Raw genomic sequence first — 12,189 nt, forward strand, 5'->3', positions numbered from 1 at the left:
CCTGGTGACTGCCGCCAAAAAGGGGGAGGAGGCATGGCCCAGAATCAGAACCTGGGGAACCCAAAGCTTCCCCCATATCTAGCTGTCACCTTTTTCTTTCAGATTCCCAAGACTCCAAACAGAATCCTCCCCAAATCACCTCCCTGTCAATGTCCAAAACCAAGAAACTAACCCACCCGTTGTCCAAAACTGTGCATTATCTTTGCCCCCTTGAGGAGAAGGAGGGAAGGTTTTATGCCCCCGGTCCAAATACAGGGGCAATGTACAATTTTTGCACTGGTGGACACTGGATCCCAAGCTACCCTTCTGTCAAAAAGGGCCTTTGATCAAATGAATTCGGGAAGGGGGGAGAAATACCAAATTCCTCTCACCCCTCTTCCTGGACAACTTCAGAACTTTGACGGGAAGGAAATTCCTGTTGAGCGGAGTGCAGATTTGGACATTAAAATTGGTCGACACAAGGTGAAGCACCCGGTCATAGTTGTGACTCCAAAGGGCACCCCTTGTTTAATAGGTAATGTCATCCTGCGTAGGTTGTCACCCCTCATTGACAGGGACGTCATTTCACCAAAATGCCAGGGGTAGCGGAAATGACATCACACAACCCTTTACCCCTGATGACATCACAGGAAGTGATGTCATTTGACCCCACCCCAAAGTGATATCGCGGGAAGCAATGGAACACAACCTTTCACCCATTGACAAAACAGGAAGTGGCATCACATAGCATTGTACACTACGAAAAATATGGTTACGATATCACTATAAAGTGATGTACATTTCATACCTGAATGAATCGCCATATGTATCATTAAGATCAGTGTGTATAGGCCCATATTACCAAATTACTGTGATTGCAAGCAGATGTCCATGACCAAATAATAATGATGTGTTATTGTACAGCACTTACGCTCAAGCGCTTTACATAGAAGAAATATATACCCAATATCAGCCAACCTCTGTTGGTACCCATTTATCGACCTCAGAAGGATGAAAGGCTGAGTGGAGGCATTTGAGAACAGACTAAATCAGTAACTCACCCCCTGAAGTGTGCCTGAAATAAACCTTTACTGAGTCTAGCAATTATTGTATAGCATTCCAGAAAGACACATTTTTTGGCATTCCTATTCTTTCTTATTTAGGTTCAGTGCTGAAAGTGTTAGACTGCTGGCCCTCATGTTCTTATTTTTGTTCTTTTTTTAAGTGGCCTGAAAAAGAAAGCTAGCCACTCCGGAATTAAAGAGCTACATGGTGCTGGCCACAGCCCAGGAGCTTGCATTGCAACAAACAAATAAAATATATATATATATTTTGTTTTTTAGAGGTCGCAAGGGAGACCTCAGAGGTTGTACCTGTGACCTCTGGCGACCCCCAAATGACGTCCCTGCTCATTGATTGTGTAAACAAGGTCCTCTGGACCCAGACTAGCCGACCAATAAAATTGAAACAGAGTGTCAACTATGTTAGTTTAAACGGCACATGCCACATGGTTGAACAAAAACCTGACCAAATAGAATTTCACTTCCAGAACAATCAAATGCCAGACGTGACAGTAATTGCAGTAGGACAACAGACTGGTGTTGGGGGGTCCTCTCTATTTCTGAAAATCAACCTTCCTTCCAGTCTAAAGTGGCATTCCACACTGGAAGGAAACACTCTGAAATTCTTTACAAATTCACAATCAGAAAATCCCACTCCTATAGTCCAGAAAGATGAGAAATCAGCTCAAAGCCTGGCTGATATTCAGAAAATTGGAGAGCAGTTGTTCATCCCTATTCAGTTAAATGAAGGGAAGTACTTTGTTCTCGCCCGAGTATATGTAATTAACGGTAAGAGCTTCATCAGCGGGGCCATTTTCTGCAAACTCCCAAAAGATCCAGCCATTCCCACATTTAAACTGATAGACAAATGGGAAATGGACCTGGAAACACCCAATTCCAAACATATCCTGCCTAGCAGGTGTATGCTCAAAATGTCCATAGGCAACAAGGGCATAATCCATAATTGTTGGGTCGTGCGAGATGTCCCTGCTGCATTTTACTTAGGCAGTGACATTCTCAATCGCTTTGCCATTAGCTTGGACCTAATAAACTTCAAAGCTTGGTCCCGATTATTGGGTAATCCCATGGGCTTTGATGACCTAGAGAAAGCATTTAGGTCAGCTCAACTGTTGCCTTATGCAGTTGAAATTCAGATTGGAGAGGAAGTCACCATCCCAGAATGGACCCGACAATTCTCACTGGAAGTGAAAGTTAAAAGAGGACAGAAACTGAAAAACCCTGACGCCTATATTCATCTTAATGCTTATTTCCAACAGCAAGGGTTGGGGGTGAACCCAACCCCACTAGTCAACATAGAACATAACACCATTCCAATATAGGTGGATTACAGCGACTTAAAGAGTATCACTCCAGCCGCAGGCACCATGATTGGAATGGCAGTTAATGACCAACATTTTTCCATAGATTTAGGTAATGAACTGTTAGGACCCATCCCCAAGGACTGTTTTGACAGTGATAGCGACGATGACGCAACACCAGACAGGATCTTCACCCGGCATGGGGGGAATTTCCTGGTGTACACATCTTGCCCTTATGGTAAGGAAGATGTGACCTGTGACTTCAGGAGGGATAAGGTGATATTCCAAGTCTGCGAGGACTGCCTTTCCCACCTGAAGCCACCAGTCCAAATCAGCACTTTGACCAGGGACTTCTCCATCCAGCTGGAGGAGGCCGCTTAGATAGCAAAACCGGTAGTCTTTCCAGGCTTCAGGCAGATGGTTGAAGAGAGAGTCAACCTAGCTGATGCCTGTGAGACTCTGGAGCAAAAGCAACAATTGAAACAAGTTTTCTTAGATTTTCAAGATCTCTTTGGGGTGGACTCAAATGACTGTGGTCGCACTGACATCCACACAACAACAATTCCCACGGACCCTGGCATGACTCCAGTGTTTGTGAAGCAATATCGCTTGCCTCTCGCATCAATGGAGTCCCTTACCCAAATTATTAAGAACCTTGAGTCCCGTGGGATAATTCGTCCAGTCCACAGCACCTTCAATAATCCGGTGCTGGGGATTTTGAAGCCAAACGGCCAGTGGAGATTCTGTGCTGACCTTAGGGAGCTCAACAAACGGGTCCATACTTCCCGATGGCCTCTTCCCTACATTGACCAAGGGCTGGGCCAGATCCAGGGGTCAAGGTTATTCACTGCCATTGACCTGACCAATGGTTACTGGACTGTACCTGTCAGTAGGGAGGACCAATACAAGCTGGCCTTCACCTTCGGGGGGCAGCAGTACACAGGGACCCGGACTCCCTTCGGATACATTAACTCCGGCAATGAATTTAACATTTTTCTACATAAGGCCATGCCCGACCTGGGTGAAAGGGGTAACCTGGCCTATGTAGATGATGTTTTAGTCAAAAGCTCAACTGTGGAGGAACACATAGCAGAGATCCGTTATGTTCTGACACAGTTGAGGGTTGCCAGAGCAAAACTCTCCTTTCAAAAGGCACAGTGGTGCAGAACCTTTGTAAATTTCTTGGGGCATGAGATTACTCCTCAGTGTCTATGTCCCCAGGAAAAGAAAGGGGAAGCACCCACAACTCTGCGGGATCTAAGGAGCCTCCTTGGACTGACTAACTAGAGCAGAAAGTTAATTGAGGACTACACAGAGATCACAAGACCCCTGATCCATGTTTGAAGGGGGGGTCAAGTGGGAGACGGGTCCAGAACAAGCCGAGGCAGTAAGACAACTCAAAAGAAGCCTCTCGCAAGCACTTTGCCTAGTTTACCCTGTCAAAAACAAGGAGTTCTTCTTGGAGACAAGGTTCTCAAATACATGCTTGACTGCAGTATTATATCAAAAGCATGACAAGGTCAATAAAGTAATCCCCTACGCGAGTAAAACTTTATCCTCTGTGGAGGAAAAATTCAATGATTGTGAGAAGGCACTCCTGGCATCGGTGTGGGCACTGAAGAATTACCACCCATTTATCCAGGGAGAACACATCATAGTGGAGACTCCACACCAGCCTCTGCAATATCTCCAAAGTGACAGAATCCGGGCCGGAAATGTGAGTAATTCCAGAATTACTTCCTGGATTCTGTCAATGCAAGGCTTTCCTGTGGAGGTCAGATATGGCCAAAACAAGAAGAGTCCCTGCGCGCAAGGTCTGGCTGACTTGCATGATTGTGCCAGAGAAAACTGTCTCAAGGACAAAAGACTTAAAATCAAGGACAACATGGAGGCATACCTTAATTCCCCACACAGAGTCTTTGAAGAAGACCGGTGTGGGGGAATGCCCACTTTCTATGTGGATGGATGCTCCTACCATGTTGACAACAACGGGGAAAAAGAACTTGTGGCTGGCGTAGGGAATGCATGGGTGAATGAGGCCCCAGAACCCTCCGCTGGGTACAAAATTGGTCCCCGAAGTAGTCAAGTGGCAGAGTTGATGGCTGTGAATCAAGCCATCCTCACTGCTGTCCAACACCAACTCTACGCACTGGTCATAATCACAGATTCGGTTATGTACGGAACGAGTTTGTGGAGCACCTGGTTAACTGGAAAACCAGAGGCATGCTATGTGCTAATAATAAACCATTGAAACATGGAACATTATTCAGAATATTGATGATCTGGTCACCTCGAATGGAATGACCATCTACTGGAAAAAGATCAAGGGTCATTCTAAAGTAGAGGGACTAGACAAAACTGGAAATGACCTAGCTGCTGGCCAAAACCGGAGCCATCCAAGGGGATCTACTTGAGATCTAGTCCCTGTTGGGGGAAACCCAGGTCACTGCTATCACTAGGTCCCAGACAAATGCTCACAATGAACTCTCAACTGCAAAATGGAGTAAGGAGACCCCAGATGCTGATTTGATTATGGCTCAAAAAGGGGATCCAATAATTGGTAAGTTTTATCAGCACATTGAGGACCCTGAGAACTTTCCCCTGATGGATGCCGATTACATTGGGAAAGAGGACCTCAGAGTGTTGATGAAATGTCAAAAAATGTTCAGAATCCAAGACGGTTTGCTGGTGAGGAGATCCCTAACTGATCCCTACCTCATTCCGAAGCCTGATGCTAAATCACACCCATGATGCGGCCATAGCCGGTCATAGGGGGTTTCATACAACACTTGAAATCTTAAGAGAGGTTGCATACTGGCCACACATGGGGCAGGACCTCGACCAGTACTTGAAGGGGTGTCTTGTGTGTGCACAATTTCAGCCAACATCCCTCACACGCAGTGCGCCTCTCCAAAAGAGGGGGATGACACTGACTTGGTCAGATTTACAAGTCGATTTTATCGGTCCCGTGATTCGCTCCTCTAGGGGGAACAAACACATGTTGACCGTGACATGCTTGTTCACTAAATGGGTGGAATGTCTCCCGGCCCCAAACTGCAAGGCAGAAACAGCAGCTACCCTGATGATCAACCACATCTTCTCGCGTTTTGGACTACCCCAAAGGATCAAGTCAGACCGAGGTAGCCACTTCAGTAGCGAAGTGATGACAAAGATGTGGGAGATACTTGGGGTAAAAAGGAAACTACACATTGCCTACCGGCAAGCCTCTAGTGGTTGAGTTGAGAGAGACAACAAGACAATTGTGAACCTATTAAAAACGTTTGTGGCAGATTCTGGGCCAATTTGGGACATCCGACTACCTCTTGTCCTGATGGCCATCAAATCTACCCCTTCTTCTGCAACTAAAATGTCGCCATTTGAGCTGATGACTGGACGAAGGATGGTGCTTCCCCAGCATCTGCTCTACAGAACCCAAGAGCAGACTTTGATAAATGCCTCCACAACTCATGAGTATGTTGAAAATCTGAGAAAACACCTTCAACATGCTTTTGCCTATGCTCAGCAAAATCTAGAAAGATCTGCAGACAGTATGAAGACCCACTATGACCTTAAGACTACTAGAAAAGAATACCAAGTAGGAGACCAGGTCTACTTATACAATTTCCAAAGGAACCAGGCCAAACAGTGCAAATTTCTTCCTAGCTGGCGGGGTCCTTTTGAAATTGTAGACAAAATTCCACCAGTCACCTATAAAATCCATATCCCCAAAGGAAGTTTGGCAGAGGGGGAAGATAAGTGGGTCCATATTAACCAACTGAAGTGTTGCCATCCTAGGAACACTCTGCAGCAACTAGCGAATTCATCTGGAAACCCATAGGGGGACCTTCCAGACCCCTAGAATTCCAACTATAAAAATATTCCACCTGTTGAAAATGAGTAATCAATTGCAAATAGAGAAGATCGTCATTATCTGTGAAATTTATGCGTCTGCCCCACTACATGAATAATGGTGGGGCAATGTCAACAAATATGCTCTGTTTTGTCATCCTAGAATTTGAAACCATGGATCCTAAGCATCAAGGAGGACCACTCGGTGACAGGAAGGAAAAACCCAAGGGGCCGGGGGTATCGCTCCATAGTCTCATCCGGAACTGGCGAGGAGAACCTGTCGATCCACCACTGATGGGAGAAGCAGATGAATTTTTCCATTTGGACCAGAAAGAAAAAACGGAACATCCCAATCTTGCGACTTCCGCTTGACGGGTGGTCAAAAGTTAAATAGCGAGGGGGGGCTTTGTGGTATGTTTTAACCCACAAGGCTCTGCCCTGCGACATCCCTGTGTGCTGATGGCACCAGAATCAGCAAAATGGCTGCAAAAGCCCTAAGCGCGCCAAAACCTATGAAAAATTGTGCTTGGAAACCGGAAAAGATGGCTTCCAAATCTACTTTGCCTGTTGTCAGTGGTGGAAGCAGACCTCACTGCTGAAACCTGTCACTGGGCTGCCTACCGAGTAAAAATGGAACACTGCAGGAAAGGCAGTGCTTTATTGCAAGAAACCCAGAAATTGCTCTTAAACCCCTTTTTCTTGGTTGCTGAAAATACAGAAGGCCAGTCCAAAACATCAGAAAACACCCAACATTTTTGCTGGGTGTTACCCTCTAATTCATTTAAGGAATCAATATGAACCCGCAATGTCAGGAAAAGTGGAATATATCATCAAAATATCCACAGTAAAAAGTGTGCTTGCCTGTGAAAATCTGTCAAAATATGGGCGCAGTACCATTAGTCGCCTGTGACTGTTTCAAAAGCCTGCATTTAAACTGCAAAGTTGCACCATTAAAATCTAATGTCTTAAATCTAAGTGACCTGTTATTAAGAGGAACATAGGTTGTAACTATGTAATCTCCATGATTTAGAGACTGGAATCAGAGTTCTAGCTGCTTGATTAAAAATTGCAAGTTTTATTTTAAATTAAGAAAAAGGTTATAAAGTGACAGTGAATTTAGCTAAACTCAGAGTCACCAAACCATTTTACCCCAGCTTTCCCCAACAAAAGGCTTCCCTCCTGCTTCCCACCAAAGGCCAGGAACTCACATTCAGGTGTTGATAAAGAGGGGAGGAGATTTTGGGCTGCTGCTCCTGGAGGAGACAATGAACCTACCTTGGCTGAAAGGATATGCAGATTGTAAGTGTCAAAAGTGGCCTCTCCCAGAAGGAAGGGGGCGGATTGCTTCACACCTTCCAGAAACTTTGGAGGCGGGGACAGAGGACCATTTGTGGATTCACAATGCACAGAAAGCATATTTCTAAAAAGACTGTCAAAGGACCGTGCAAATTTGTAAAAATTGTAAAACGACAGTAATGTTAATGTGATTTCTTTGTGCAAGGACCCAGAACTCTGTGCGATGTTCTGAGAAGGCGTAGTGAAAATTCTAGTTTTGTAGCAATTGTATTCATGTCAGAAGCATGAAACTTCATATGATTATGCCCCTATACAATGCGCACATATGTATAAAATTGTGGACAAATTAGACATTGGGCCTCATTACACGGTAGGCGGTAAACCATGGTGCTATTAGCACCATGGTTGCCGCTGGTACCATACCGGTACCACCATGGAGAAAAGGGGAATTAGCACCCTATTCCAAGGTTGGCGGGGCGGTAATTCCCCCTTTCTCCATGGCCCTTCCCCATTCCCAATTTTGCCCCATAGGGCTCAATGGGAATGGGGAAGGAGCTAATTACGGTACCGCAAATTGCGGTACCGTAATTAGCACCAAGGTCCCTTTGCGGGTCCCAACTTTAACGGCTGGTCTACACCAGCCGTTAAGGTGAGGTCCCGCAAAGGGACCTCGTAGTAAGGCGGTAAGAGTTTACCGGCACAAGTGCCCTTACCGGTACCGGTAAACCCTTACCGCCTACCGTGTAATGAGGCCCATTGGCCCTCATTACGATACTGGCGCTAAACCATGGCGCTATTAGCACCATGGTTGGTGCCGGTATCGTAACGAGTCCACCAATGTTCAATGGGGAATTACCACCCCATTCCAAGGTTGGCGGTGCGGTAATTCCCCATTGAACATTGGCCCTTCCCCATTCCCATTTTTGCCCCATAGGGCTCAATGGGACTGGGGAAGGCGCTAAGTACGGTACCGCAAATTGCGGTACCGTACTTAGCACCAAGGTCCCTTTGCGGTTCCTAATGAGGCCCATTGTGTCCCAGACAAAAAGTGTGAAATTTTGCCAAATCCAGATCAGAGATTCTCCCGCTACGGGGCTTGGAAGAATATTTGCTCCACAAAATATGTGATCTATGTATGTCATTGGTATAAAGATTGTACACATGTAAAGATGTATTATATCAAAAAGAGATTTTATGTGCAAAAGGCAAATGGGAGGTTTTCCCTGTCTCATAAACTGCATCATCATGATGACACTCTGTTTTCTCCTCCAATCAAGGGAGAGAGCAGACTTTAGCCAATACACTACCTAGGGGGTGCGCCTGGGATAATTCAGCATGCCCACCCCTTTAAGAAACACATAAATAGAGACAGTTTAGGACCTAGAAAAAGACACTGATTCACCCACCAACCGATTGCTGGCGGAGCACTTTGCAAGAGAACCATCCATATTCCAAACTCCAGACTCCAGACTTCAGAACTTGGCAAGCAGAAAGGCCCATTTACATAGCTGATCCACTTTCAGCTGGGCCTAACTTCCAGAATCCATCCCTAAACTTAAATGGGAAACCAGAGAGGCTGCCAGGCTGTGCTCTAACTGCTTGCCTGCCAAAGAATTATCTTCATAACCAGAAGGGCAGATTAAATCCCAGTCTGGTGCCGTGCTGTGCTGTGCAGACCAGAGAGCCATTGCAGATCCAGTCCAGTCGTGCTGTCCAGTCCTGCCGTGCGGTGTCCAGAGGGCCTTTTTGATCGCTGACCCGTCCAGTCCGGTGTGCCCAGCAGTCTGTCCCAAAAATCCTTGACCAGAATCCCTGACGATTCCATTCAAAACATTGGTAGTGAGTATCCATAGTATAGGATTGTCACTAGCCTAGGTACTGTCCATAGTCATCTGTATCCAAATCAACTCTATCTCATATCCAGAAAAATATTGTTAGAAATCTTTTTGTCCTGCCTGAACTCTCTCTCTTATCCTATAGTCCTTCTGTAATAATATTGTTAAAATCATCTTTGCGCTGATATATTGCATCTGAAGAAGGCAAGCGTCTCCGCAGGCAAAAACCTGATCGGTGACGTCCTGGTCTGGTGTTTGTGCTGTCGTCTAGTTTGTATCGTCATAGTCCATCACTAGTGTAAAGAAACCTTGTTTGTATTTTAAAAAGCGCGTTCTTGTTTTACAATTTGGCCTCTTTCTGAAAAAAATGACCTCCACAAAAACGTTCATAACTTCTTCATACTTTATGCTAGAAACGATATTTAAGTGTCTACTGGAAGCTAACATCCTAAACTTTCCAGTGAACCAAAATCCGCATCTCAACTCCTTATTGTTATTCCGCAATCGCGCTTACTGCACGCGGAAACATTTGCTGCAAATATTTCGTTTGGCTCAAATCTATAACGTGTTAAATAGCTTTTCCTTGCACCCGACCTCCAAATTCAGTTTTCAACTTGCTTATTACTCTTAAATCATTGCTAGTGTTTGTCTGGAACCATACACAGTGGCTCCTATTAGTATTTCAACAATTTCAGTGAATTAAAACCATTTTCAGTGTTTTACCCATTCCATTCAAGCCAACTTTAAAAACATTTTTGACAAGCTTGCCAAACAATTCTGTTTTTCTCTGATGTTTGCTGGGGGGAAATTGGGATTCATATATTTGCTTGAATTCTGCATTCCTGAAACCTATTCTCTCTCTTTCTATCTCTTTATATTGCATATTGGGCGGATTGAGGGGTGTGCAGGGGGAAATATTAACCACATTGCCATTTGATTGAACACACACAAAAGTATTATTTCTGTGCTTATTTTTTTCATCATTGCTCCTTGTGATTAAAAAGGTTGTTTAGTGTGACATCACCACATTGGTGATCAGTGTATACCCATTAAAATAGTGTGATATATATATTGTGAAATCCATAAATAAATATTTTAACTTTGCAAACCAGCCTGCTTTCTGGTTCAGTGTGACCGAGGGGATTCAAAGAGAGGGGAGTGATATAACTGGTACATCCTTCAGAATAAAAGAACTTATAGACACAAATAAATAATTAAAGGTTTCAGTTGTGCATCCCACGCTAGGCATTGACTTAGGTGAAGTGCCGGATTGAAATCAATTACAAACCAGGCCGGGGTACAGAAAGAATATATATTTATTAAATAATAGGTTCAATTCATATTTACACCAAATGATAACACACCGCCTTCTCTGTGGCACAAAACAAAGCTTCATTACAAGAACTTACTTTTGGGGATTTCACTTTTGTGTCACATGTTTATGGTACACAGGCCAAATAAACTGTTCAAACCTCCTTTCCCACAAATACCCCTGAATGTCAAAATTAAACCATACCTTGGAACATTCCAAAATCATGATGGTTAGCATTCCTTGACACGATTTAGTTTTAAACCAACTGCTAACTTTTCTAATTTTAACAGAAATTTCACACAGGAAGCACTTTATATGTTTAATTTCCCTATATATGTTTAACATGCTATCAGTTTTGAAAGCACAAAATAATTTTGATAATATTTTGGATTGATGGAATACTTCTTTCTTCTTCACCCTGAAGCAATACAAAATCTCTCTTCTATCAGGATCACTTTCTCACTCTCAGGTGAGATTGTGAATGTTTCTATTTGGAATTACACTTGGTTTCACTTAGCAAAGCCTTCTCTATCCAGCACCAAAAACCCAGATATTCAGTTACATGCAGCACACCTCTGCTTAAAGGCCAGGTTTGGGGAATGGTTACAGTTAGGAGTTTTGTTTTAAGACAAGGGCACTCATTTCCTTGAGGGAATTCTGGGGTTGACAAGGAACATAGGTGTGCCCAATAACATTAACATCTACAGTTGTTATTCGCACTGGGAATAGTTTGTTAATTTTGAATGTTAAAACAATCAACCCGTGTTAATTAGCTATAAGGGAATTAATTGAATTATTATTTATCAAAATATACTAAGGATCTACTTCCATACCCCCAACCCATTAACCAATGGGAAGGTGTTAAATCAAACAAATCCCCACACTTGGTTCAGCTTTACAAACTACTAACATTGGAATTATGGGTTTTTGGGTGCAGAAAAGACATCAGCATTTCAGGATCCTTTCTTGGGGAAGCACACGGATCTGGTCAGTCACTTCAGTCATGGATAGCCACCAGCATTCATCCCTCTATTTTGCTGTCCTTGCAAAAATCACATCCTCTTTAGTCTTTCGCAATTGCTGTCTCCCATGCAATGTTAAATTTGGCTATGTTAAATCTCTATCCAGCTTTCAATATTTCCACCGAATGGACTTTGGGCAGCTGTCCTGGCAAGGTCACATTCTGCTGCCCTCTTTCAGTATTCACTCAGATAATGTGTAGGCAGTTCCCTCTCTGGCTTGTGCAACCACTTTTTAACTTCAAAGCCACACCTCTGAAATATTAGAATTAAGAGGTGATAGTTTATTAGCCCTATATTTTAATTGGATCCTTATGGTCCTCTCCACCCCCAATGTCCAGCCCCTCTGTATGGATAGACCCCCAGAGTTATGAAGTCGAAATTATGGGTGAGATGAATCCACCCACTAGCATTTATATTTTTTTTACATGTCTGTTTTTACTCAGAAAGTCCTAAGTGGCAAACACATTTATTTGACAAATGAACACCAGGTAATATATATATTCAGACTCTTCCAAT

This window comes from Ambystoma mexicanum, chromosome 5p (assembly GCF_040938575.1).
Source record: "Ambystoma mexicanum isolate Mex_15411 chromosome 5p, UKY_AmexF1_1, whole genome shotgun sequence".
In the NCBI taxonomy this organism is placed as follows: domain Eukaryota; kingdom Metazoa; phylum Chordata; class Amphibia; order Caudata; family Ambystomatidae; genus Ambystoma; species Ambystoma mexicanum.